We start from the raw sequence: 25,591 nt of genomic DNA, 5'->3' as shown, positions 1-25,591 counted from the left end.
TACGATGGATGTAGTTCACCCGTCTTACGTAGAACCCCATATGTTCACGGGCGAGTGCGCGTGGATCAAGCAAGCCGTGGAAGCTCATAGCGTGTGTCTGCCAGTAGCAAAGGTGCTTATTGAAGGACCTTTCGGAGCGCTTGAGACAGAGGCGGCAGTGTCATCTATGCTGCCACCCCAGTACCCGTACCTATTTTCAAACAGGTCCGATCACCTCCTGCGCGAGAAGGGGCTTTTGTTTGGTGAAGCTAGTGTTCAGGCCTTAACCAGATCGAAGGTTCGGGAGCTCGCTGCAAAGGCGGTAGTTGCGGGGCCGACGTTATCAAACAACGAAAAAGGGTCAGAGGCGCAGCAAGCTGATATTCAGAGCACGCCCGAACTGAATAAAATTGAGTCTGTAGCGTTGAAGGCGCCAGATACTGGAGAGGAACCGCCCGACACGGGAAAGTTAGAAGAGCTATCTACAGATTTGCTCATCGCGCCTACGTCAGACGGACTTGATAGGTTGCTAAGAGTCAGCCGGTCGGCTTTGATAGCCGAGCAAAAAAAGGATGGCAGCCTGGAAAACGTGCGCTGCAATGTCAGAGAAGGTATCGCCAGGAAAACTGCGCGTTTTGTGGAAAGAGGTGGAGTCCTGTACCGGAAGTATCTAGACCGCCGAGGAGTGGAGTTCGATCAGCTGGTCGTGCCTCAATGCTATCGTCAGGATCTGTTGCGCTTGTCACACGGGGGTTCGTGGTCCGGACACCTAGGAGTTAAGAAAACTAAGGACCGTCTCTTGCAAGAGTACTATTGGCCAGGGTGTTTTCGGGACGCAGACCATTTCGTGAGGACATGTGACACTTGTCAGCGGGTGGGCAAACCAGGGGACAAATCGAGGGCGCCGTTGAAATTGGTACCTATCATTACGGAGCCTTTTAGACGGCTCGTTATTGATACTGTGGGACCTCTGCCGGTAACAGCCACGGGGTACAGACACATTTTGACTGTGATCTGCCCAGCGACAAAGTTCCCTGAAGCAGTGCCGCTTAAAGAACTCAGCTCAGTTGAGATAGTTAATGCACTACTGTCCATATTTGCGCGAGTTGGTTTCCCTGCGGAAATCCAATCAGATCAGGGCACAGTGTTTACTAGCGCTTTGACGACAACTTTTCTCGAAAGGTGTGGGGTAAAGCTGTTACACAGCTCAGTGTACCACCCACAGTCGAATTCCGTTGAGAAGCTCCACTCCGTCATGAAGCGCGTGTTGAGAGCCTTGTGTTTTGAACATCAAACTGACTGGGAGCTGTGTCTGCCTGGGGTGATGTTTGCTTTAAGGACCGCGCCGCATGCGGCTACGGGGTTTTCGCCAGCTGAACTGGTGTACGGTCGCTCGCTTCGATCTCCGCTTCGCATGCTTCGAGAATCATGGGAAGGTAGGGGCGACGACCCAGTCGTGGTGGAGTACGTGCTTAAGCTCCTCGAACGCTTAAGAAGGGCACAGGAGTTGTCAGGTGAAGCAATGACAAAGGCCCAGCAGAGGGCCAAGGTTTATTATGATCGGACAGCCAGGGCCCGTCGTTTTGAGGTTGGCGATGAGGTCATGATATTGCGCACATCGCTAAACAACAAACTAGACGTGCAGTGGGAGGGCCCAGCACGCATTGTTCAGAAACTGTCGGACGTTAACTACGTGGTAAGTCTGCCAGGAAAGCGGAAAGCACAGCAAGTTTACCACTGTAATCTGCTCAAACCTTATAGACAAAGGGAAGCAGTGGTGTGCATGATGGTAAACGTTCCTGAAGAGCTTCCGGTCGAGCTTCCGGGACTAGGCTCAGTGACGAACAGGGAAGACACCGGTCAAGTCATTAGTGACCTTATCAGTAAAGCACCGCTGTCGCCTGAGCAGAAAACCGAACTACACCAGCTATTACAAGAGTTTCAAGGTCTGTTCTCTGAGAGGCCTGGTAGGACTTCTGTACTTACTCATGATATAGAACTTACCTCCCCAGAGCCAGTACGATCCAAGGCGTATCGGGTGTCACCCCGCCAGAGCGATATTATGGAGGCTGAGGTAAAGAAAATGCTACAGCTCGGTGTTATTGAGGCAGGTGAGAGTGATTATACCTCCCCTTTGATTTTAGTTGAGGTACCGGGCAAGGAACCTCGTCCTTGCGTCGACTACCGCAGGCTTAATTCCATCACTAAGGATCAAATTTATCCGATCCCTAACATCGAGGAGCGCCTTGAGAAAGTTAGTAGCGCTCAGTTTATTTCCACCCTAGATCTTGTCAGGGGTTATTGGCAGGTTCCACTTACAGAAGAGGCTAGTAGGTATGCGGCGTTCATTTCACCAATGGGAACATTCCGTCCTAAAGTGTTGAGTTTTGGTTTGAAGAACGCGCCATACTGTTTTTCAAGCCTCATGGATAAAGTGTTGCGGGGACAGCAAGAATTCGCTTTACCGTATCTAGACGACGTAGCGATATTCTCCGCATCCTGGTCTGAGCATATGACACACTTGCGGGCAGTGCTAACCCGCCTGCGCGAAGCGGGCTTGACAGTCAAGGCTCCTAAGTGCCAGTTAGCACAGGCCGAGGTTGTCTACCTCGGTCACGTGATTGGTCAGGGTCGTCGCCGCCCCTCTGAAATAAAAGTGGCCGCTGTGCGAGACTTTCCGCAACCGCGCACCAAGACCGATATTCGGTCGTTCTTGGGTGTCGCCGGCTACTATCAGAGGTACATCCCTAGGTACTCTGATATCGCGGCTCCCCTGACGGATGCTCTAAGAAAAACAGAGCCTCAAACAGTCGTCTGGGACGAGACAAAGGAAAGAGCTTTTAGCGCCCTAAAGAGTGCCCTAACAAGCCAGCCTGTGCTACGATCGCCAGACTATACAAAAGGGTTCATTGTTCAGTGCGATGCTAGTGAGCGAGGCATGGGCGTTGTACTGTGCCAACGGGAAAATGGAGAAGTAGAACACCCCGTCCTGTATGCTAGTCGTAAGCTGTCCAGTCGTGAGCAGGCGTATAGCGCCACCGAGAAAGAGTGTGCGTGTCTCGTGTGGGCCGTTCAGAAATTGTCATGCTATCTAGCCGGCTCGAGGTTTTTCATTGAGACGGATCACTGCCCTCTCCAATGGCTGCAGACCATCTCTCCCAAAAATGGCCGCCTCCTGCGCTGGAGCCTCGCTTTACAACAATATTCCTTTGAGGTGCGTTACAAAAAGGGGAGTCTCAACGGTAACGCCGATGGCTTAAGTCGAAGCCCCTAACGTAGGAATCAGCCTCAAAATTGTTTGTTACTGATGTTTTTCTTCCTGAGGCAGGATTTTTTTTAACATATTGCTTTTGTTTAGTGTTTCAAAGTGATGATATGCTTTCTAGTGCAATTTTTCAATTTGTGGACGCGTTCTGAGTGATGCTAGACTACTGTAAGGAACTAGGCAGTGGTATAAAAAGGGGAAAGAGCCTGGCAGGGCTTAGTGAGGGTTGTGCCGTGCTTGCTGACTGAGCGGTTGAGTTTCAGCGTAGTTCTAACGCTTGCCGGGAACGAGAACAAAAATGTGAACTCTCCCGAAGTCACTTTGCAGTGTCCCGTGCGAACCTGAACGAGAGAACGAGGCCTTCTCTGTGCGCTGCGCTCAAGAAACGTCGAGGGACGCCCGACTTCGATTATGAGCATCATCGAGCGACATCCCTCCGGACAGCGGATGCAGTCCCCTGTCCATCGGGATCTCCTTCCCCCGGCGGGGCGGTCTGTTGCGTTTCGCCTGCGACACGTGGTTTTGCCGGCGCGACTGCGGCGGGGCGGCAGACATTTTGGCCCGATCGTCGTCGCCGCAACGCTCATCGCCAGGTGTTTCCTGGCGCGACTGCGGCGATGCGACCGCATAGGGATCATCCTCTCATTCCAGTCATTGTGCCCGAAACAGGCGATGCCAAAGCAGGGATCATCCTCTCATTCCAGTCATTGTGCCCGAAACAGGCGATGCCAAAGCAGGGATCATCCTCTCATTCCAGTCATTGTGCCCGACCGGCAGCGCTACAACAGGGTGCTACGAGATCGTGCTCGACATGGTGCTACGGCAGCGCTACAACAGGGTGCTACGAGATCGTGCTCGACAGGGTGCTACGAGATCGTGCTCGACATGGTGCTACGGCAGCGCTACGACAGTGTGCGTCACCATTAGCCCATTGTACATTCACGTGCTCGTCTTTTGAGGGGTTCCTTCTTGCCCTCAACTGCGAGAGTATAAAAACAGCTGCCCCCGGACGCCAAGAAGGAGGGCTCCGATTTCTTCTGTTGAGTAAAGTGCTCTCCCGTCTCTCTTCGGTCGTCCTGACCGCCAACTCATTGCGATGTTAAAATAAACAAGTTGTTTCGTTGTTACCAGTCGACTCATGCTTTGCCGGGACCTTCGGATGCTTCCAGTTGTACCCCAGGCCGCCAGGCCAACGCTACCCTTGGGGCTTGCGACCCAGGTACAACCACGGGCGTCAGCGCCGAGTTCCCAACAACAGATCGTACCAGCGGTGCGATCTAAACACCCCCAATTTCCATGCCAAATGCCCAGAGATTTATCCCAGCTAATGGCACTTCCGGTAGCACTACAGAATGATGTAGCTTCCTTAACAGCTTCTTTAATACTGTCTTTGTCTTTGCAGAATATAGCTATATCATCGGCATATGCCAGTATTTTTACTTCAGTAGCATAAAAGGAGTAACCATGCACCATTTTATTTATGCGAATTTTTAAACATAAGGGTTCCAAATAAAGTGCAAAAAGAAGAGACGAACAGGCACACCCTTGTTTTATACCTGACAGTACTGGAATGTTTTCACTTACGGTGTTGTTAATTATAAGGTTTACTGCACACTCTTCATACACCATCTTGATGCCCTCCTTGATAACGCTACCTACATTACAATGTTCTAGTAATAACTGTAGTATGTCATGATTAACTCTATCAAATGCTTTCTGAAGATCCAGTTGTATCATAGCTATGTTATCTTGAGTCATGTCACAGCATTCTAGGATAGTTCTAGCGGTGTGTATATTTGTGTAGATTGTCCTTCCTTTGATGCCACATGTCTGGTGAGGTAATACGAGGTGTGTGATAACGCTCTGCAATCTCTTGGCTAGCACCTTTGTAAATATTTTATAGTCTACATTCGTAAGACTTATAGGTCGATAGGCCTCAACATCCAACAATTTCCTGGGATCATCCGATTTTGGAATGAGTACTACATGACATTTTCTAAAAGATAAAGGTGCTCTTTTTTGTTCATAGCACTCATTTATCACGCGATGTAACGCTTGTGCCAGTTCTTCCTTGAAGCATTTGTAAATGGCAGCCCCTAGTCCATCAGGCCCAGGTGCTTTGCCAGTGCTTAGTTCATCAATGGCCTGTTTTACTTCATTCAGACTAATTGGCCGTTCAAGCGTTTGTCTTACTTCATCGCCTAGCCTTGGCATGAGCGACAAAAATTCGTTTCGAAAGGCTTCTGTATCCTTTATTTTTGGGCTTAGCAGTTTTCGATAGCATTCAACAAACGCTTTCTCTATCAGTTCCTTGTCGCGCGTCACATCGTTTTTATATCTTATTTCTTTTATCTCTTTTTTTACTGCTTGCCTTTTTTCTTCCCCGAGTGCCCGCTTAGTAGGCGTTTCCCCTAGCCATAGTCTTTCAGCCCGTGCTCTGACGATCGCTCCACGATATTTCTTTTCATCTATCACTTCGAGCTTACTTTTAAGGTCACGTAGTTCCTTGCTAAAGTGTCCAGGGTTAGCACTCTCAACCGCAATCATATGATCTAACATGCTCCTAAGTTCTTTCTCTTGTTGTTTTTCAATGCTGCGCCGCACGCAAGCTCGGTCAATCGCCGCAATCTTTACTTCATTATTAAATTGCTCCCAAAGCGCTGTGAAATTGGAAGATTCAACCGAACATATTTCCTCTATCCTTTCCTTTACTTTTTTAACAAAAATTTCATCATCCAACAGTGTATCATTTAATTTCCACAAGTTCAAACTAAACTTTGACGCTTTTGTCTTGGTTCCTAGTGTCGCTATCACCAAGCAGTGATCGCTAAATGTGACGTTCTTTACTTTGTATGTAGTAATGTGTGGTATCGCAGCTGCCGGAACATATATGCGATCTAGTCTAGCATGACTTACACCTTGGTAGTGCGTATACTGTACGTGCTCGTCACCGTCAAAAATACAACCAACGTCGTCCAGTTCAAGCTCGTTTACAAGCGCGTTTAATAGTGTCGCACTTCTATCGCGGTAAGTCAATCTGTTGATTCTGTCTTGCGGCCTGCACACACAATTAAAGTCTCCAAATAAAATTATGTTCCTTTCGTAAGTCATGCATGTTCTCAGGTTATCTATGTATTCTACACGTTCGTTAATGTTATTCGGAGCATACACACATATTGCACGCCAAAGGAGGCCACAAATGCCAAAGTCGATGAATAGTAGCCTGCCATCATCACTGGACTCTACAGATTGCGTTACAATATCGGTGCATTTTCGAACGAGTATCATGCAACCCGCTGAAGTGCCTCTAGCATGAGACACACATACATTATACCTATCCCTGAAAGGTTCGACCATTCTGTGCGTTTGCTCTTCGCTTTCTACTTTGGTTTCCTGCACTGCCATTATGTCAATGTCATTTTCCAACAAGAGACGGCTTAACTGGCACTGCCTCCTGCGGGATGCCAAACCCCTCACATTCAACGTAGCTACACAAAGGGGAAATGTCAGATTAACAGCCATTTTTTTGGATTAGCAAACAGACGGAACGGTACTCACATCTGGACAGGCAGTGATAGCAAAAACCAGCACAGGTCACATTCTACTTGTCCGCTATGTAACGTCTTATACTGAGGACAGGCTGGCTGAACACACTTCGCGCCCCTAAGTCGGGGTCAATGTTGAAGCCGACCGCCTATCAGGCGGTATCTTCGGCTTCGGTTTGAGGCCCATTCGTCTCGTTATAGCGGTCTTCGGCGACGGCTCGCCGCTGCTCGATGGTTCGGGTGAGGCTTGAGATCCGTCAGTGGCCTCACGAGGCCTCTTTGCAGCTGCTTTAGCGGCTGCTGTCATTTCAACATCCTCAATGCCTTCGGTCTCGTCTTTCGCGGTAGTCACTGATGCGCTTACTAAAATCGCGTCCTTTCTCTCATTGACGTTTTGGTCGTTAGTCGGCTTCCCAACCAGCACGCTCTTTGCCTCGCCAGATTGGCTGTCGCCGGGCCCAGTGGAGTTTTCCTGAAGTGGAGACGCGTCAGAGGGTGTGCTGTCTGCCGCCGGTTCTTCGGTCGTTGCTCGGGATGCTGCATCGGCATCAGCATGGTCCATTATGTGTTCAGCCATCTCGTCGCCTTTAACTGGACTTGTTACCGCTGCATAGGATCGCACGCAGTCTTGTTCTTCGTGGCCGAATCGTCGACAGAGTGCACAGCGTGGTATGCGACACTCGCGCCTGATATGTCCAGTTCCATTGCACCGGAGGCATAACGGGGGCCTTCCTGGTACATGCACGAGCGCTAAGTTTTCCGCGACGCGCACCTGATGAGGCAAGTCTTCAACTGTAATTCCAGGTTTTGGCAAGAGTGTCACCAAACGGGTGGTGGACCCTTTATCATTACATCCCTGTACCCGCCACTTTTCGCGGGCGATATCTGTAACCCTTCCGTAAGGGGCTAACGCTGCTCGAACCTCATCGTCGTGAACGAAATGCAACAGCCAATAAAGCTTCAGTCTGATGCCTTGGTTGCAGGGATCATAAACGACACAGGGCTGGTCTTTCACGTTGAATGTTTCTGCCGCAAGCATCTTTTTCTTCGAAGCTTCATCACGGAAGGTCACCGCCCACACATGGTTCATTTGGAAGGCGCCAAGGGCCACCACTTCCGGCAGCAGTGCAAGACGCTCGAGCGCATCTCGAAAGTGCTCGACCCGATACGGCCTGGTTTTAACATCCGCGTGCAAAAATACTGTATACAAAACTGATGTACCTGAAGGCAGATGAGGCAAAACAACTTGATAATCCAATCCGGGTAAGGCTTATCCGTACACCTGGTGCCACGGCCGAGGGCCGCTGTATCCGCCCCTACGGAGCAAGGCATTCCGTGTCCGTTCACTGCGGTGGCCGGAAATGGAATGACTACACCACGCCGGAGAACGGGAGCGGTTAGTGCAGCGCTGCTTCTGCTCGCTATACACAGACCGTGCGCTGTGAGAAAAACAAAGGAAAGAGGTCTCACCGAGAATTGAACTCGGATTGCTGGATTCAGAGTCCAGGGTACTAACCGTTACACCATGAGACCACACCGTTCCGACGCCGGGAATCGAACCCGGGCCTTCTGGGTGAAAGCCAGGTATCCTAGCCACTAGACCACTTTTTTTTTCTTTATTGCCAGTACTCGACATAACACAACACAAATTCCTAAATGATATAAACAAAGACCAAAGAAGCAAAAAGGGATGAATACACAAACGGAACAAGGAACAGTAATATTTACATTCGCTGCCGTCCGCTACTGTGGCACGACGTTGTCGGATTAAAATTCCTTTAGTGCTGTAAGGGGTTCAACCCTCGACAGCCACTCAGGAACAGGCTGTTGCATCTTCATCACTTCCACATACCGTTGCATGGATTCACAAAAGTACAGACGCGCCGGTCGGGCATCCGGGTCACAATGGTAACCCGCCATTCTTGCGCGCCATAAACAGTGGAGGCCCGTAAGCATGATCAGGTCGTACGGGAAACCTTCGTCGTCATATACTGGCAGAAACCTGATTCCGTGGGGATCTATAGGTAGCTCCTTTTTTAGAGTCCTTTGTAACACGTCCCAGAAAAAGACCCCTTCCCAACAGTGGATGAAGACATGATCTATGCTTTCTGTTTTTTTACATATAAGGCAGTGGGTTCCCCATGGCATGTAGAACCCACGTTGTTCAAGGAAGAATTTAACAGGTACAGTACCAGTGTGTAATTTAAAAAAGAACGATTTAGTGGCTGGTTGAACTGGCATCTTCTTCACCCTTTTCAATACATCTAGGCCTGGGCCTCCACTGTACGGGGCTCTGTACATAGGTACCAGCAAAACACTGTCACATAAATCACGATATAACTTTTTCCGTTTTACACTCCACAAATATGCACTTGAAAAACGAACACGCAAAAAGGAAACACTCTGAACTATTTCCCGAAAGAAACCACGGACTGGTCCTGGCATTATTTCCGTACCTACAACGAATTCGGGAAGTGATCTTGACAGCCTCATTTGGATCACCGTGCGCAGAAATGGGTCGTTTGTATCTCGAAAGAAGGAGAATCTATTCACCAGTTGACGCAAGAAGAGGTGCGCCAACCCCAGACCACCATCCTTCACGCGCCGGAAGAGATTATCTCGGCTACATCGCTCCCAGCTTGATGCCCACACGAATACAGCGAACACGCGGTGCAGTTTCTGCACATTAATACGAGAGCACTGTAGTACCTGCATTACGTACCAGATCTTTGTCACGAGAAACATGTTGCACGCTGTAGCTCTCGCGAATATTGACAAGTAACAGGCGTTCCATCGGTCGGCTTTTTCTTTTAGTTGTTTTGTCCGCTCCTTCCAGTACTCGCTACTGTCCTTGTAGGCATCAAGGGGTGCTCCAAGGTACTTCACTGGCGTCGTGACCCAGTTTACGTTCGAAAAGTGGTCTGGTGTAGAAGCCCATCTTCCATGCCAAAACCCCAAACATTTCTGCCAGTTAACGTAGCTGTTAGTGACGTTACCAAACTTTTTGACGATATTCACAGTATTCAATACACTTTGTTTGTCCTTACAGCACACAGCCACATCGTCAGCGTATGCCAGTAGCTTCACTTCTGCTGATTGAAGACTAAACCCCTTAATACATTCATTTTCAATGATGGCCAGACATAGAGTTTCTATGTAGACACAAAACAGGAGTGGACTGAGTGGACAACCCTGGCGAACGGAGCGCTTCACGTTAATGGGGGCCCCCAACATCTGATTAACTATAAGTCTGGTATAGCAGCTCCGGTACGCCATGGTCACCCCTTCAGTGATTATGTGGCCAAAATTAACGTGTTCAAGGATGGTAAGCAATATGTCGTGAGAAACACAATCAAACGCCTTCTCCAAGTCTAGCTGGAGGATGGCTACTGCATCGCACATGGCGTCACAACACTCCAGCACACACTTCATTTTATGGATGTTAGTGAAAATGGTTTTTCCACGAATACCACACGTCTGGTGTGGGCCGACTACTTCCTGAATAACTGACTGGACCCGTCGTGCCAACACCTTCATCAATATTTTGTAGTCGCAGTTAGTAAGCGCTATGGGTCTGTAGGAGGAAAGTTGCTTGAGCTTTTCGGTCTCTTCTGTTTTCGGTATTAGTACTGTATGGGACTGGCCAAAGGATGGTGGAAGTATTTTCAGTTCATATGCTTCCTTGAAAACTGCTGTTAAGATAGGAGCTAGGTGGCTTTTGAACGATTTGTACCATGCGGCACAAAGACCGTCTGGACCTGGCGACTTCCCAGGATTCAGGTCTTCGATGGCTTTCATCACTTCATGTTCTGTTAATGGTCGTTCTAAGGTTTCTTTAACCTCACTCGACAGCTGTGGGATTCGTTGCAAAAATAATTTCTTGAAATCGTGCATGTTGACAGGCCTGAATGTAAAAAGTTCTTTGTAATGCTCAAAGAAAGCACGCCCTATATTATTGTTATCCGTTAATACCACCCCTTCATATTCGATAGCCTCAATCTGCTTACGTCTCGAGTGCTTTTTTTCTAACCCCAGTGCTCTTTTCGTTGGCGTTTCCCCGCATGATAGCCTTTCTGCTCTGGCGCGCACAAGCGCACCTCGGAAGCGATCTTCGTCGAATACCTCGAGCTTCTTCTTAACGGCGCGCATATCTTGTTGATAGGCGCCAGGTTGCATGCATTCAAGCTTCGCAAATTTTTCTAGCAATGTTGTTAAATCCTTTTCTCTGGCCTTTTGTTCATATCGCAGTACGCTACTTCTTTCGATTGCCTTCAATTTAATGCTTTGCTTCAGCAACTCCCATTCCTCACCAAATTTCGTAGAACTGTCTGTTCCAAAAGAATTCAGAGTAGCCACTACATTTTCGTTAAAAGTTTCATCCCGTAACAGCTCTGCATTCAATTTCCACAGTTCCCAGACGAACTTGTTTCGTTCTTTCTTCCTGCCCACCGTGCATTTTACCAGGCAGTGGTCAGAATATGATATGGCCGTAACTGTGTAGCACTGGCATTTTTCAACTAAATCATATGAAAGATAGATACGGTCTAAGCGTGCGTGACTTGTGCCCTGAAAGTGAGTGTAGCTTACGTCTCCGTGACCGCGAAAACATTCTGCGATATCTTCTAATTCGAATTCGTGTGTGATCTGCGCCAGGATATCACTACTTTTGTCACAAACCACGCGACGCGTAGACCTATCCTCAGCTTTCAATACGCAGTTGAAGTCGCCTACACAGGCTATCATTTTTTGCACATGTAAATGATGCTTTAAACTCAAAAAGAAATTTGCCCTCTCTTGCACAGTATTAGGCGCATAAATGCAAAACACGCGCCATTGGACATTACAATAGCTGAAGTCACAAAAGACAAGTCGACCAGAAGTACAGGAGAAGTAACCATCTATAACAAGACCAGGGAGCTTCCTCACGAACAGCACACACCCTGCTGAAGTCCCTAAGGCGTGGCTCACTACCGTATAGTAGTTATACGTGAACCTTTGCACCATGCTCCCGGTCTCCTCCTCGCCGTCTACCTTGGTTTCTTGCACGGCTAAAACGTCGAGGTCGTGGTCCACTAGTAGTCTGTAAACCTGACTCTGTTTCCTTTTGGCGGCCAGACCTCGAACGTTTAGCGTGCCGAGGCTAAGCGACGGGTTGGTAGCCATTATTGGTGAAAACCGGAGGGGAGAAGGCCCGGAGCATGGTGCTCACCTTAACGTCTAGCTGACCGCTAGACGCCTCCGTGGCCATCCGGCGGCCGTCGCCCGGGTTCCTCTTTGGTCGGCTTCGGGGTAAGCCTACGGTCAGTCTCCAAGTTCGGCTTAGGCTTGAGGGTGGAGCGCCTTCCAGGTAGCGTCTTAGCGGGTGGTGCCTCGGAGTCACCGCCAGCCTTTCCGTCGACTTTCTCCTCGTGCTGCAGGGATCTCTTGACCGGTGCCGAGACGGATTCGACGCGGGCGCTAGCAGGGGTCGCGTTGTCGTCCGCCTCTGCCTGCGTTGCATCCGTAGCTGGCTGGTGGCTCTCATTTTCATGCGGGGCCGTCTTCACGCTCTCGACTGTAGCTGCTGGTTCTTTGGGGGGAGGGATATTCCTTCCTCCTTCGGCTTGCTTGGTCGTCACGCCGGTTTCTGCCGCCACTTTGCCGTTTCCAGCTCCCGTGGCCGCTTCCTCCGCCTCGGTCACGTCCATTACATGGTCTAACGTCGACGGCTCGCTCTCCGCCGAACCCGCGGCTACTGCGTATGAACGCACACAGTCCGCGTCGTTGTGTCCAAAAAGCCTGCACCGCGAGCAACGGGGAACCTTGCATTCACGACGAACGTGGCCAGAGCCTCGGCAGCGCAGGCACTGCATGGGACGTCCTGGGGCTACCACCAGCGCAAGCTCGCCGGCGACGCGGATCTGGTGGGGCAGGACGTCGACTTTCATTCCTGCCTTCAGCTGCAGCAGCACTGCTCGGGTCGTCGAGCCCTTGTCGGAAACGCCATCCACTCGCCAGCGCTCCCGGGTCACTTCCGTCACCTTGCCGAAGGAGGCCAGCGCGGTCTTGACGTCTTCGTCGTCCACCCCATGCAGAAGCCAGTGGATACGAAGCTTCACCTGTTGTTCCTTGGGGTCGATGACCAGGCAGCGACGCCCCTTCACCTGCAGCTCCTTCAGGGCCGCCAGCTTTTCGGCAGCCTCGGCTGTCTTCATCGTCACAGCCCATACATGGTTGATTTGGTATGCTCCAAGGGCGACGACGCCAGAGAGCATACCAACAGCTTGAAGCGCGTCTCGAAAATCTTCTACACGAAACGGGCGAACACGAGCGTCGCCGTGCAAAAAAACTGTGTTCAAAACAATACGTCCTGTAGGTAGGCGAGGCAAAATTATCTGGTAATCTTTATCTTCTTCCGTCGAAAGCCTGTTGCCGCGGCTAACAGCCGCATATGCCGCTCCATTGGAGCCCATGATCCCGCGATCCGTTCAGCTCGGCTGCCGGATGCAGAATGTGCCACTAGACCACGCCGGAGAACGGGAACGGTTAGTGCAGCGCTGCTTCTGCTCGCTATACACACACCGTGAGCTGTGAGAAAAACAAAGGAAAGAGGTCTCACCGAGATTTGAACCCTGATTGCTGGATTCAGAGTCCAGAGTGCTAACCGTTACACCATGAGACCACACCGTTCCGACGCCGGGAATCGAACCCGGGCCTCCTGGGTGAAAGCCAGGTATCCTAGCCACTAGACCACGCCGGAGAACGGGAATGATAAGTGCAGCGCTGCTTCTGCTCGCTATACACAGACCGTGCGCTGTGAGAAAAACAAAGGAAAGAGGTCTCACCGAGAATTGAACTCGGATTGCTGGATTCAGAGTCCAGGGTACTAACCGTTACACCATGAGACCACACCGTTCCGACGCCGGGAATCGAACCCGGGCCTTCTGGGTGAAAGCCAGGTATCCTAGCCACTAGACCACGCCGGAGAACGGGAATGGTTAGTGCAGCGCTGCTTCTGCTTGCTATACACAGACCGTGCGCTGTGAGAAAAACAAAGGAAAGAGGTCTCACCGAGATTTGAACTCGGATTGCTGGATTCAGAGTCCAGAGTGCTAACCGTTACACCAAGACCACACCGTTCCGACGCCGGGAATCGAACCCGGACCTCCTGGGTGAAAGCCAGGTATCCTAGCCACTAGACCACGCCGGAGAACGGGAATGGTTCGTGCCACGCTGCTTCTGCTCGCTATACACACACCGTGCGCTGTGAGAAAAACAAAGGAAAGAGGTCTCACCGAGATTTGAACTCGGATTGCTGGATTCAGAGTCCAGAGTGCTAACCGTTACACCATGAGACCACACCGTTCCGACGCCGGGAATCGAACCCGGGCCTCCTGGGTGAAAGCCAGGTATCCTAGCCACTAGACCACGCCGGAGAACGGGAATGGTTCGTGCCACGCTGCTTCTGCTCGCTATACACACACCGTGCGCTGTGAGAAAAACAAAGGAAAGAGGTCTCACCGAGATTCGAACTCGGATTGCTGGATTCAGAGTCCAGAGTGCTAACCGTTACACCATGAGACCACACCGTTCCGACGCCGGGAATCGAACCCGGGCCTCCTGGGTGAAAACCAGGTATCCTAGCCACTAGACCACGCCGGAGAACGGGAATGGTTCGTGCCACGCTGCTTCTGCTCGCTATACACACACCGTGCGCTGTGAGAAAAACAAAGGAAAGAGGTCTCACCGAGATTTGAACTCCGATTGCTGGATTCAGAGTCCAGAGTGCTAACCGTTACACCATGAGACCACTCCGTTCCGACGCCGGGAATCGAACCCGGGCCTCGTGGGAGAAAGCCAGGTATCTTAGCCACTAGACCACGCCGGAGAACGGGAATGGTTCGTGCCACGCTGCTTCTGCTCGCTATACACACACCGTGCGCTGTGAGAAAAACAAAGGAAAGAGGTCTCACCGAGATTTGAACTCTGATTGCTGGATTCAGAGCCCAGAGTGCTAACCGTTACACCATGAGACCACACCGTTCCGACGCCGGGAATCCAACCCGGGCCTCCTGGGTGAAAGCCAGGTATCCTAGCCACTAGACCATGCCGGAGAACGGGAATGGTTCGTGCCACGCTGCTTCTGCTCGCTATACACACACCGTGCGCTGTGAGAAAAACAAAGGAAAGAGGTCTCACCGAGATTTGAACTCTGATTGCTGGATTCAGAGTCCAGAGTGCTAACCGTTACACCATGAGACCACACCGTTCCGACGCCGGGAATCGAACCCGGGCCTCCTGGGTGAAAGCCAGGTATCCTAGCCACTAGACCACGCCGGAGAACGGGAATGGTTCGTGCCACGCTGCTTCTGCTCGCTATACACACACCGTGCGCTGTGAGAAAAACAAAGGAAAGAGGTCTCACCGAGATTTGAACTCGGATTGCTGGATTCAGAGTCCAGAGTGCTAACCGTTACACCATGAGACCACACCGTTCCGACGCCGGGAATCGAACCCGGGCCTCGTGGGTGAAAGCCAGGTATGCTAGCCACTAGACCACGCCGGAGAACGGGAATGGTTCGTGCCACGCTGCTTCTGCTCGCTATACACACACCGTGCGCTGTGAGAAAAATAAAGGAAAGAGGTCTCACCGAGATTTGAACTCCGATTGCTGGATTCAGAGTCCAGAGTGCTAACCGTTACACCATGAGACCACACCGTTCCGACGCCGGGAATCGAACCCGGGCCTCCTGGGTGAAAGCCAGGTATCCTAGCCACTAGACCACGCCGGAGAACGGGAATGGTTCGTGCCACGCTGCTTCTGCTCGCTATACACACACCGTGCGCTTGAGAAAAACAAAGGAAAGAGGTCTCACCGAGATTTGAACTCGGATTGCTGGATTCAGAGTCCGGAGTGCGAACCGTTACACCATGAGACCACACCGTTCCGACGCCGGGAATCGAACCCGGGCCTCCTGGGTGAAAGCTAGGTATCCTAGCCACTAGACCACGCCGGAGAACGGGAACGGTTCGTGCCACGCTGCTTCTGCTCGCTATACACACACCGTGGGCTGTGAGAAAAACAAAGGAAAGAGGTCTCACCGAGATTTGAACTCGGATTGCTCGATTCAGAGTCCAGATTGCTAACCGTTACACTATGAGACCACACCGTTCCGACGCCGGGAATCGAACCCGGGCCTCCTGGGTGAAAGCCAGGTATCCTAGCCACTAGACCACGCCGGATTTTTCGTTTGTTTATTGCCTGTTTTATAACAAATACACGATTCACAGCTATTCTCCGCTGCGATTACAAAACAAAAAAGACAGTTCAATGTGCGGGTGTACCTTGTCGTTTAATTTTGGTTTAAAAAGGCTGAATGTTTGCAAGCTGTTCAAATGCGGTTAACCACTCAGGTGGTTCACTGAGCGCTTTAAACGCTTCGCGAATGTACAATACATTTTCAGCAAAATATTCTTTGGCCGGTTTTTCGTCAACATCCTCATTACGCACCGCCATTCGTGTTTTCCACACGCTGTGCATGCAGAGTAACATCACCATATCACATGGCACGCCTTCTGTCTCTTCAAACGGTAAAAAACGGATTCCAAAAGGTGTTAAAGGAAATTCTTTTTTTAGTGTCCTTTGTAGAATGTCCCAAAGGAAGACTGAGTCCCTGCACTCCAGAAAAATATGCTCCATTGTCTCCGGTTTCTGACATATCTGGCAATTCACACTCCAGGGTACAAAGATCCCCTTCTCCTGCAGCCATGGCTTGACAGGAAGCGTGCCAGTGTGTAGCATGAAAAAAAAAGTTTTTGTTGTTGCTCTTACAGGCATTTTCTTAACTCTTTTTAAGACATTCTGCTCACGCCCCAGTGCATATACTGCACGGTATATTGGTACTGGACACATGATATTAACTAAATCTCGGTATAATCGCTTTCTTGCGACTGTGTTCAGGTATTCCAAAGAAAAGTGTACTTTTAGAAAACGGAAAGAGCTTATCACTTCAAACAAAAAACCTCGGACAACCACTTGACGTATGCCATACGACGTCACAACATATTCTGGCAGTGCGTCACCTAATCGCGTCTGGATAACGCACCGCAAAAAACAATCGCTTTCGTCGCGCAAGAACATGAAACGCGACACTACTTGTTTCAAAAATAAATGCGACAAACCCAGCCCTCCTTTCTGCACAGCGTGAAACAGATTCAGACGACTCGCGCGCTCCCATCCTGATCCCCACACGAACATAGCAAAAACCCTGTGCAACTTCTGTACACACACTCGGGATATACATAAAACTTGCAACATATAAAACACTTTAGCGACAAGAAATAAATTGCAGACAGTGGCTCTCGTGAATATTGACAGATTCTTGCCTTCCCTCTTCGTTGTTTGTGCTTTAGCCCGCTCAGTTTGTTCAGTCCATTGCGTCGTGGTATCGCGATAGTATTCCAAAGGAACACCAAGATAACTGGATCTGTGAACGGTACTGTTTCTAACACTGCAGGCCGGCTGTCCCATTCACCGTGCCAGAAGCCTAAGCTTTTTGGCCAGCTTATGGCACTCCCCGTTAGACTGCAAAACTTTCTTGCATCCTTGACTGCCTCCCGAATGCTCTCTTGGTCAATGCAAAAAAGTGCGATGTCATAGACCACGCCGGAGAACGGGAACGGTTAGTGCAGCGCTGCTTCTGCTCGCTATACACACACCGTGCGCTGTGAGAAAAACAAAGTAAAGAGGTCTCACCGAGATTTGAACTCGGATTGCTGGATTCAGAGTGCTAACCGTTACACCATAAGACCACACCGTTCCGACGCCGGGGAATCGAACTCGCGCCTCCTCGGTGAAAGCCAGGTATCCTAGCCACTAGACCACGCCGGAGAACGGGAATGGTTAGTGCAACGCTGCTTCTGCTCGCTATACACAGACCATGCGCTGTGAGAAAAACAAAGGAAAGAGGTCTCGCCGATATTTGAACTCGGATTGCTGGATTCAGAGCCCAGAGTGCTAACCGTTACACCATGAGAGCACACCGTTCCGACGCCGGCAATCGAACCCGGGCCTCCTGGGTGAAAGCCAGGTATCCTAGCCACTAGACCACGCCGGAGAACGAGAATGGTTAGTGCAACGCTGCTTCTGCTCGCTATACACAGACCGTGCGCTGTGAGAAAAACAAAGGAAAGAGGTCTCACCGAGATTTGAACTCGGATTGCTGGATTCAGAGTGCTAACCGTTACACCATGAGACCACACCGTTCCGACGCCGGGAATCGAACCCGGGCCTCCAGGGCGAAAGCCAGGTATCCTAGCCACTAGACCACGCCGGAGAACGGGAATGGTTAGTGCAACGCTGCTTCTGCTCGCTATACACAGACCATGCGCTGTGAGAAAAACAAAGGAAAGAGGTCTCACCGAGATTTGAACTCGGATGGCTGGATTCAGAGTCCAGAGTGCTAACCGTTACACCATGAGACCACACCGTTCCGACGCCGGGAATCGAACCCGGGCCTCCTGGGTGAAAGCCAGGTATCCTAGCCACTAGACCACGCCGGAGAACGAGAAAGGTTAGTGCAACGCTGCTTCTGCTCGCTATACACAGACCGTGCGCTGTGAGAAAAAGAAAGGAAAGAGGTCTCACCGAGATTTGAACTCGGATTGCTGGATTCAGAGTCCAGAGTGCTAACCGTTACACCACGAGACCACACCGTTCCGACGCCGGGAATCGAACCCGGGCCTCCTGGGTGAAAGCCAGGTATCCTAGCCACTAGACAACGCCGGAGAACGAGAATGGTTAGTGCAACGCTGCTTCTGCTCGCTATACACAGACCGTGCGCTGTGAGAAAAAGAAAGGAAAGAGGTCTCACCGAGATTTGAACTCGGATGGCTGGATTCAGAGTCCAGAGTGCTAACCGTTACACCATGAGACCACACCGTTCCGACGCCGGGAATCGAACCCGGGCCTCCTGGGTGAAAGCCAGGTATCCTAGCCACTAGACCACGCCGGAGAACGAGAATGGTTAGTGCAACGCTGCTTCTGCTCGCTATACACAGACCGTGCGCTGTGAGAAAAAGAAAGAGGTCTCACCGAGATTTGAACTCGGATGGCTGGATTCAGAGTCCAGAGTGCGAACCGTTACACCATGAGACCACACCGTTCCGACGCCGGGAATCGAACCCGGGCCTCCTGGGTGAAAGCCAGGTATCCTAGCCACTAGACCACGCCGGAGAACGAGAATGGTTAGTGCAACGCTGCTTCTGCTCGCTATACACAGACCGTGCGCTGTGAGAAAAAGAAAGGAAAGAGGTCTCACCGAGATTTGAACTCGGATTGCTGGATTCAGAGTCCAGAGTGCTAACCGTTACACCACGAGACCACACCGTTCCGACGCCGGGAATCGAACCCGGGCCTCCTGGGTGAAAGCCAGGTATCCTAGCCACTAGACCACGCCGGAGAACGGGAACGGTTAGTGCAGCGCTGCTTCTGCTCGCTATACACACACCGTGCGCTGTGATAAAAACAAAGGAAAGAGGTCTCACCGAGATTTGAACTCGGATTGCTGGATTCAGAGTCCAGAGTGCTAACCGTTACACCATGAGACCACACCGTTCCGACGCCGGGAATCGACCCCGGGCCTCCTGGGTGAAAGCCAGGTATCCTAGCCACTAGACCACGCCGGAGAACGGGAATGGTTAGTGCAACGCTACTTCTGCTCGCTATACACAGACCGTGCGCTGTGAGAAAAACAAAGGAAAGCGGTCTCACCGAGATTTGAACTCGGATTGCTGGATTCAGAGTCCAGAGTGCTAACCGTTACACCATGAGACCACACCGTTCCGACGCCGGGAATCGATCCCGGGCCTCCTGGGTGAAAACCAGGTATCCTAGCCACTAGACCACGCCGGATTTTTTTTTTTCTTTATTGCCAGTCCTCGACATAACACAACACAAATTCCTAAATGATATAAACAAAGACCAAAGAAGCAAAAAGGGATGAATACACAAACGGAACAAGGAACAGTAATATTTACATTCGCTGCCGTCCGCTACTGTGGCACGACGTTGTCGGATTAAAATTCCTTTAGTGCTGTAAGGGGTTCAACCCTCGACAGCCACTCAGGAACAGGCTGTTGCATCTTGATCACTTCCACATACCGTTGCATGGATTCACAAAAGTACAGACGCGCCGGTCGGGCATCCGGGTCACAATGGTAACCCGCCATTCTTGCGCGCCATAAACTGTGGAGGCCCGTAAGCATGATCAGGTCGTACGGGAAACCTTCGTCGTCATATACTGGCAGAAACCTGATTCCGTGGGGATCTATAGGTAGCTCCTTTTTTAGAGTCCTTTGTAGCACGTCCCAGAAAAAGACCCCTTCCCAACAGTGGATGAAGACGTGATCTATGCTTTCTGTTTTTTTACATATAAGGCAGTGGGTTCCCCATGGCATGTAGAACCCACGTTGTTCAAGGAAGGATTTAACAGGTACAGTACCAGTGTGTAATTTAAAAAAGAACGATTTAGTGGCTGGTTGAACTGGCATCTTCTTCACCCTTTTCAATACATCTAGGCCTGGGCCTCCACTGTACGGGGCTCTGTACATAGGTACCAGCAAAACACTGTCACATAAATCACGATATAACTTTTTCCGTTTTACACTCCACAAATATGCACTTGAAAAACGAACACGCAAAAAGGAAACACTCTGAACTATTTCCCGAAAGAAACCACGGACTGGTCCTGGCATTATTTCCGTACCTACAACGAATTCGGGAAGTGATCTTGACAGCCTCATTTGGATCACCGTGCGCAGAAATGGGTCCTTTGTATCTCGAAAGAAGGAGAATCTATTCACCAGTTGACGCAAGAAGAGGTGCGCCAACCCCAGACCACCATCCTTCACGCGCCGGAAGAGATTATCTCGGCTACATCGCTCCCAGCTTGATGCCCACACGAATACAGCGAACACGCGGTGCAGTTTCTGCACATTAATACGAGAGCACTGTAGTACCTGCATTACGTACCAGATCTTTGTCACGAGAAACATGTTGCACGCTGTAGCTCTCGCGAATATTGATAGGTAACAGGCGTTCCATCGGTCGGCTTTTTCTTTTAGTTGTTTTGTCCGCTCCTTCCAGTACTCGCTACTGTCCCTGTAGGCATCAAGGGGTGCTCCAAGGTACTTAACTGGCGTCGTGACCCAGTTTACGTTCGAAAAGTGGTCTGGTGTAGACGCCCATCTTCCATGCCAAAACCCCAAACATTTCTGCCAGTTAACGTAGCTGTTAGTGACGTTACCAAACTTTTTGACGATATTAACAGTATTCAATACACTTTGTTTGTCCTTACAGCACACAGCCACATCGTCAGCGTATGCCAGTAGCTTCACTTCTGCTGATTGAAGACTAAACCCCTTAATACGTTCATTTTCAATGATGGCCAGACATAGCGTTTCTATGTAGACACAAAACAGGAGTGGACTGAGTGGACAACCCTGGCGAACGGAGCGCTTCACGTTAATGGGGGCCCCCAACATCTGATTAATTATAAGTCTGGTATAGCAGCTCCGGTACGCCATGGTCACCCCTTCAGTGATTATGTGGCCAAAATTAACGTGTTCAAGGATGGTAAGCAATATGTCGTGAGAAACACAATCAAACGCCTTCTCCAAGTCTAGCTGGAGGATGGCTACTGCATCGCACATGGCGTCACAACACTCCAGCACACACTTCATTTTATGGATGTTAGTGAAAATGGTTCTTCCACGAATACCACACGTCTGGTGTGGGCCGACTACTTCCTGAATAACTGACTGGACCCGTCGTGCCAACACCTTCATCAATATTTTGTAGTCACAGTTAGTAAGCGCTATGGGTCTGTAGGAGGAAAGTTGCTTGAGCTTTTCGGTCTCTTCTGTTTTCGGTATTAGTACTGTATGGGACTGGCCAAAGGATGGTGGAAGTATTTTCAGTTCATATGCTTCATTGAAAACTGCTGTTAAGATAGGAGCTAGGTGGCTTTTGAACGATTTGTACCATGCGGCACAAAGACCGTCTGGACCTGGCGACTTCCCAGGATTCAGGTCTTCGATGGCTTTCATCACTTCATGTTCTGTTAATGGTCGTTCTAAGGTTTCTTTAACCTCACTCGACAGCTGTGGGATTCGTTGCAAAAATAATTTCTTGAAATCGTGCATGTTGACAGGCCTGAATGTAAAAAGTTCTTTGTAATGCTCAAAGAAAGCACGCCCTATATTATTGTTATCCGTTAATACCACCCCTTCATATTCGATAGCCTCAATCTGCTTACGTCTCGAGTGCTTTTTTTCTAACCCCAGTGCTCTTTTCGTTGGCGTTTCCCCGCATGATAGCCTTTCTGCTCTGGCGCGCACTAGCGCACCTCGGAAGCGATCTTCGTCGAATACCTCGAGCTTCTTCTTAACGGCGCGCATATCTTGTTGATAGGCGCCAGGTTGCATGCATTCAAGCTTCGCAAATTTTTCTAGCAATGTTGTTAAATCCTTTTCTCTGGCCTTTTGTTCATATCGCAGTACGCTACTTCTTTCGATTGCCTTCAATTTAATGCTTTGCTTCAGCAACTCCCATTCCTCACCAAATTTCGTAGAACTGTCTGTTCCAAAAGAATTCAGAGCAGCCACGACATTTTCGTTAAAAGTTTCATCCCGTAACAGCTCTGCATTCAATTTCCACAGTTCCCAGACGAACTTGTTTCGTTCTTTCTTCCTGCCCACCGTGCATTTTACCAGGCAGTGGTCAGAATATGATATGGCCGTAACTGTGTAGCACTGGCATTTTTCAACTAAATCATATGAAAGATAGATACGGTCTAAGCGTGCGTGACTTGTGCCCTGAAAGTGAGTGTAGCTTACGTCTCCGTGACCGCGAAAACATTCTGCGATATCTTCTAATTCGAATTCGTGTGTGATCTGCGCCAGGATATCACTACTTTTGTCACAAACCACGCGACGCGTAGACCTATCCTCAGCTTTCAATACGCAGTTGAAGTCGCCTACACAGGCTATCATTTTTTGCACATGTAAATGATGCTTTAAACTCAAAAAGAAATTTGCCCTCTCTTGCACAGTATTAGGCGCATAAATGCAAAACACGCGCCATTGGACATTACAATAGCTGAAGTCACAAAAGACAAGTCGACCAGAAGTACAGGAGAAGTAACCATCTATAACAAGACCAGGGAGCTTCCTCACGAACAGCACACACCCTGCCGATGTCCCTAAGGCGTGGCTCACTACCGTATAGTAGTTATACGTGAACCTTTGCACCATGCTCCCGGTCTCCTCCTCGCCGTCTACCTTGGTTTCTTGCACTGCTAAAACGTCGAGGTCGTGGTCCACTAGTAGTCTGTAAACCTGACTCTGTTTCCTTTTGGCGGCCAGACCTCGAACGTTTAGCGTGCCGAGGCTAAGCGACGGGTTGGTAGCTTATTATTGGTGAAAACCGGAAGGGGAGAAGGCCCGGAGCATGGTGCTCACCTTAACGTCTAGCTGACCGCTAGACGCCTCCGTGGCCATCCGGCGGCCGTCGCCCGGGTTCCTCTTTGGTCGGCTTCGGGGTAAGCCTACGGTCAGTCTCCAGGTTCGGCTTAGGCTTGAGGGTGGAGCGCCTTCCAGGTAGCGTCTTAGCGGGTGGTGCCTCGGAGTCACCGCCGGCCTTTCCGTCGACTTTCTCCTCGTGCTGCAGGGATCTCTTGACCGGTGCCGAGACGGATTCGACACGGGCGCTAGCAGGGGTCGCGTTGTCGTCCGCCTCTGCCTGCGTTGCATCCGTAGCTGGCTGGTGGCTCTCATTTTCTTGCGGGGCCGTCTTCACGCTCTCGACTGTAGCCGCTCGTTGTTTGGGGGGAGGGATATTCCTTCCTCCTTCGGCTTGCTTGGTCGTCGCGCCGGTTTCTGCCGCCACTTTGCCGTTTCCAGCTCCCGTGGCCGCTTCCTCCGCCTCGGTCACGTCCATTACATGGTCTAACGTCGACGGCTCGCTCTCCGCCGAACCCGCGGCTACTGCGTATGAACGCACACAGTCCGCGTCGTTGTGTCCAAAAAGCCTGCACCGCGAGCAACGGGGAACCTTGCATTCACGACGAACGTGGCCAGAGCCCCGGCAGCGCAGGCACTGCATGGGACGTCCTGGGGCTACCACCAGCGCAAGCTCGCCGGCGACGCGGATCTGGTGGGGCAGGTCGTCGACTTTCATTCCTGCCTTCAGCTGCAGCAGCACTGCTCGGGTCGTCGAGCCCTTGTCGGAAACGCCATCCACTCGCCAGCGCTCCCGGGTCACTTCCGTCACCTTGCCGAAGGAGGCCAGCGCGGTCTTGACGTCTTCGTCGTCCACCCCATGCAGAAGCCAGTGGATACGAAGCTTCACCTGTTGTTCCTTGGGGTCGATGACCAGGCAGCGACGCCCCTTCACCTGCAGCTCCTTTAGGGCCGCCACCTTTTCGGCAGCCTCGGCTGTCTTCATCGTCACCGCCCATACATGGTTTATTTGGTATGCTCCAAGGGCGACGACGCCAGAGAGCATACCAACAGCTTGAAGCGCGTCTCGAAAATCTTCTACACGAAACGGGCGAACACGAGCGTCGCCGTGCAAAAAAACTGTGTTCAAAACAATACGTCCTGTAGGTAGGCGAGGCAAAATTATTTGGTAATCTTTATCTTCTTCCGTCGAAAGCCTGTTGCCGCGGCTAACAGCCGCATATGCCGCTCCATTGGAGCCCATGATCCCGCGATCCGTTCAGCTCGGGAGCCGGAAGCAGAATGTCTAGACCACGCCGGAGAACGGGAATGGTTAGTGCAGCGCTGTTTCCGCTCGCTAAACACAGACCGCGCGCTGTGATGGAAAAGAAACAGAGGTCTCACCGAGATTTGAGAAGGATCACATTTGTGGCCAGTTAATTATTTCTGCAGCCCGTTGTTGGCTATAATCTCTTGCTAATATATATAGTGTTTTTAAAGTGAAACTTTCTTTGCCAGCGGGCTTCCCTGACGGACTTTGCCAACGACGAAAGTCACAATCGCTGGTACGCTCCGATCGTGCCAACCAGCTCTTTTGAGATGATCGCTGCGCGTGTCACGATGCTTTGCGCGAGTGCGCATGCGCATGCGCAGGCGCCATTTTCCTTTATACTAAAGATGCTGCAGGAATGAAATGCGCGAACTGATAGCATTTCATCAACCTGTTTATAAAAGCTTCTCTTCGCATATACTTTCAGCATATACGTTAGATGTGCATATTTTTTTTTTCTAATAGAAGCCTTTTGTGAATTTTGGTATTTGAAAAAGTTTATGTGCCTATACATATGCTGTGAAAAGGTTCATCAGTTCCTCGACAGAGGCATTGCGTGAACACTCAGACGGTAGAAGCACATGCCTGGTGCTTCTACAGATAACCATACATAAGGAACCTTATTTCGTAAACACGTGTACAAGATCGCTACCCAAGAGAATTGCGAGTGTAATATAAGGTTCGAGAAAGAAATGGATAAAGCATCATTGCGTATTGACACGTGGACTCATTCATCTTTTTTTCGGTTGAGTGCTTTTCACAGTCTAACAAATGCTATCGCTCAGCGCGGGACGCGCCTGCATGTGTCAGAAGCCTCTGGAATGTTATCGATTGTTCTATCCGCTGTCTGTTGTCATCGAACCTTGTGTAATCTGATTGCATGTATACGCGAAGCGAATGGTGCAAAACGTTCTGGAGGACACGCGGGCACCAGCAATTTCTATGGAACGTTCGATGGCTCGTGTATGAAAGCCGACGCACTTGACCGGCAGA

The 25,591-nt window shown here is 50.4% G+C and overlaps 1 protein-coding gene and 37 non-coding genes across 38 annotated transcripts in view; 1 reads left to right on the top strand and 37 right to left on the bottom strand.

Annotated features, from left to right (window-relative positions):
- Nucleotides 1-25,591, top strand: part of LOC142557082 (N-acyl-phosphatidylethanolamine-hydrolyzing phospholipase D-like) — a 129,653-nt gene that overhangs the window by 64,489 nt on the left and 39,573 nt on the right. The window lies entirely within an intron of this gene.
- Nucleotides 8,251-8,322, bottom strand: TRNAQ-CUG (transfer RNA glutamine (anticodon CUG)). The gene has a single exon. It is a non-coding gene; the product is annotated as a tRNA-Gln (tRNA).
- TRNAQ-CUG (transfer RNA glutamine (anticodon CUG)) lies at nt 13,379-13,450 on the bottom strand. The gene has a single exon. It is a non-coding gene; the product is annotated as a tRNA-Gln (tRNA).
- Nucleotides 13,457-13,528, bottom strand: TRNAE-UUC (transfer RNA glutamic acid (anticodon UUC)). Its single transcript has one exon. It is a non-coding gene; the product is annotated as a tRNA-Glu (tRNA).
- Nucleotides 13,605-13,676, bottom strand: TRNAQ-CUG (transfer RNA glutamine (anticodon CUG)). The gene has a single exon. It is a non-coding gene; the product is annotated as a tRNA-Gln (tRNA).
- Nucleotides 13,683-13,754, bottom strand: TRNAE-UUC (transfer RNA glutamic acid (anticodon UUC)). Its single transcript has one exon. It is a non-coding gene; the product is annotated as a tRNA-Glu (tRNA).
- On the bottom strand, nt 13,907-13,978 carry TRNAE-UUC (transfer RNA glutamic acid (anticodon UUC)). The gene has a single exon. It is a non-coding gene; the product is annotated as a tRNA-Glu (tRNA).
- TRNAQ-CUG (transfer RNA glutamine (anticodon CUG)) lies at nt 14,055-14,126 on the bottom strand. The gene has a single exon. It is a non-coding gene; the product is annotated as a tRNA-Gln (tRNA).
- TRNAE-UUC (transfer RNA glutamic acid (anticodon UUC)) lies at nt 14,133-14,204 on the bottom strand. Its single transcript has one exon. It is a non-coding gene; the product is annotated as a tRNA-Glu (tRNA).
- TRNAQ-CUG (transfer RNA glutamine (anticodon CUG)) lies at nt 14,281-14,352 on the bottom strand. The gene has a single exon. It is a non-coding gene; the product is annotated as a tRNA-Gln (tRNA).
- On the bottom strand, nt 14,359-14,430 carry TRNAE-UUC (transfer RNA glutamic acid (anticodon UUC)). Its single transcript has one exon. It is a non-coding gene; the product is annotated as a tRNA-Glu (tRNA).
- TRNAQ-CUG (transfer RNA glutamine (anticodon CUG)) lies at nt 14,507-14,578 on the bottom strand. The gene has a single exon. It is a non-coding gene; the product is annotated as a tRNA-Gln (tRNA).
- TRNAE-UUC (transfer RNA glutamic acid (anticodon UUC)) lies at nt 14,585-14,656 on the bottom strand. Its single transcript has one exon. It is a non-coding gene; the product is annotated as a tRNA-Glu (tRNA).
- On the bottom strand, nt 14,811-14,882 carry TRNAE-UUC (transfer RNA glutamic acid (anticodon UUC)). The gene has a single exon. It is a non-coding gene; the product is annotated as a tRNA-Glu (tRNA).
- On the bottom strand, nt 14,959-15,030 carry TRNAQ-CUG (transfer RNA glutamine (anticodon CUG)). Its single transcript has one exon. It is a non-coding gene; the product is annotated as a tRNA-Gln (tRNA).
- On the bottom strand, nt 15,037-15,108 carry TRNAE-UUC (transfer RNA glutamic acid (anticodon UUC)). Its single transcript has one exon. It is a non-coding gene; the product is annotated as a tRNA-Glu (tRNA).
- TRNAQ-CUG (transfer RNA glutamine (anticodon CUG)) lies at nt 15,185-15,256 on the bottom strand. Its single transcript has one exon. It is a non-coding gene; the product is annotated as a tRNA-Gln (tRNA).
- TRNAE-UUC (transfer RNA glutamic acid (anticodon UUC)) lies at nt 15,263-15,334 on the bottom strand. Its single transcript has one exon. It is a non-coding gene; the product is annotated as a tRNA-Glu (tRNA).
- On the bottom strand, nt 15,411-15,482 carry TRNAQ-CUG (transfer RNA glutamine (anticodon CUG)). Its single transcript has one exon. It is a non-coding gene; the product is annotated as a tRNA-Gln (tRNA).
- On the bottom strand, nt 15,489-15,560 carry TRNAE-UUC (transfer RNA glutamic acid (anticodon UUC)). Its single transcript has one exon. It is a non-coding gene; the product is annotated as a tRNA-Glu (tRNA).
- On the bottom strand, nt 15,714-15,785 carry TRNAE-UUC (transfer RNA glutamic acid (anticodon UUC)). The gene has a single exon. It is a non-coding gene; the product is annotated as a tRNA-Glu (tRNA).
- On the bottom strand, nt 15,940-16,011 carry TRNAE-UUC (transfer RNA glutamic acid (anticodon UUC)). Its single transcript has one exon. It is a non-coding gene; the product is annotated as a tRNA-Glu (tRNA).
- On the bottom strand, nt 17,814-17,885 carry TRNAE-UUC (transfer RNA glutamic acid (anticodon UUC)). Its single transcript has one exon. It is a non-coding gene; the product is annotated as a tRNA-Glu (tRNA).
- Nucleotides 18,033-18,104, bottom strand: TRNAE-UUC (transfer RNA glutamic acid (anticodon UUC)). The gene has a single exon. It is a non-coding gene; the product is annotated as a tRNA-Glu (tRNA).
- On the bottom strand, nt 18,181-18,252 carry TRNAQ-CUG (transfer RNA glutamine (anticodon CUG)). The gene has a single exon. It is a non-coding gene; the product is annotated as a tRNA-Gln (tRNA).
- On the bottom strand, nt 18,259-18,330 carry TRNAE-UUC (transfer RNA glutamic acid (anticodon UUC)). The gene has a single exon. It is a non-coding gene; the product is annotated as a tRNA-Glu (tRNA).
- On the bottom strand, nt 18,407-18,478 carry TRNAQ-CUG (transfer RNA glutamine (anticodon CUG)). Its single transcript has one exon. It is a non-coding gene; the product is annotated as a tRNA-Gln (tRNA).
- On the bottom strand, nt 18,485-18,556 carry TRNAE-UUC (transfer RNA glutamic acid (anticodon UUC)). Its single transcript has one exon. It is a non-coding gene; the product is annotated as a tRNA-Glu (tRNA).
- On the bottom strand, nt 18,633-18,704 carry TRNAQ-CUG (transfer RNA glutamine (anticodon CUG)). The gene has a single exon. It is a non-coding gene; the product is annotated as a tRNA-Gln (tRNA).
- TRNAE-UUC (transfer RNA glutamic acid (anticodon UUC)) lies at nt 18,711-18,782 on the bottom strand. Its single transcript has one exon. It is a non-coding gene; the product is annotated as a tRNA-Glu (tRNA).
- TRNAQ-CUG (transfer RNA glutamine (anticodon CUG)) lies at nt 18,854-18,925 on the bottom strand. Its single transcript has one exon. It is a non-coding gene; the product is annotated as a tRNA-Gln (tRNA).
- Nucleotides 18,932-19,003, bottom strand: TRNAE-UUC (transfer RNA glutamic acid (anticodon UUC)). Its single transcript has one exon. It is a non-coding gene; the product is annotated as a tRNA-Glu (tRNA).
- Nucleotides 19,080-19,151, bottom strand: TRNAQ-CUG (transfer RNA glutamine (anticodon CUG)). The gene has a single exon. It is a non-coding gene; the product is annotated as a tRNA-Gln (tRNA).
- TRNAE-UUC (transfer RNA glutamic acid (anticodon UUC)) lies at nt 19,158-19,229 on the bottom strand. Its single transcript has one exon. It is a non-coding gene; the product is annotated as a tRNA-Glu (tRNA).
- TRNAQ-CUG (transfer RNA glutamine (anticodon CUG)) lies at nt 19,306-19,377 on the bottom strand. The gene has a single exon. It is a non-coding gene; the product is annotated as a tRNA-Gln (tRNA).
- TRNAE-UUC (transfer RNA glutamic acid (anticodon UUC)) lies at nt 19,384-19,455 on the bottom strand. The gene has a single exon. It is a non-coding gene; the product is annotated as a tRNA-Glu (tRNA).
- On the bottom strand, nt 19,532-19,603 carry TRNAQ-CUG (transfer RNA glutamine (anticodon CUG)). The gene has a single exon. It is a non-coding gene; the product is annotated as a tRNA-Gln (tRNA).
- TRNAE-UUC (transfer RNA glutamic acid (anticodon UUC)) lies at nt 19,610-19,681 on the bottom strand. The gene has a single exon. It is a non-coding gene; the product is annotated as a tRNA-Glu (tRNA).

The sequence above is a fragment of the Dermacentor variabilis genome, chromosome 9 (genome assembly GCF_050947875.1).
Source record: "Dermacentor variabilis isolate Ectoservices chromosome 9, ASM5094787v1, whole genome shotgun sequence".
NCBI classification, from domain to species: domain Eukaryota; kingdom Metazoa; phylum Arthropoda; class Arachnida; order Ixodida; family Ixodidae; genus Dermacentor; species Dermacentor variabilis.
The sequence above is the reverse complement of the archived record's forward strand: the minus strand, read 5'-3'. Positions and strand labels throughout refer to the sequence as shown.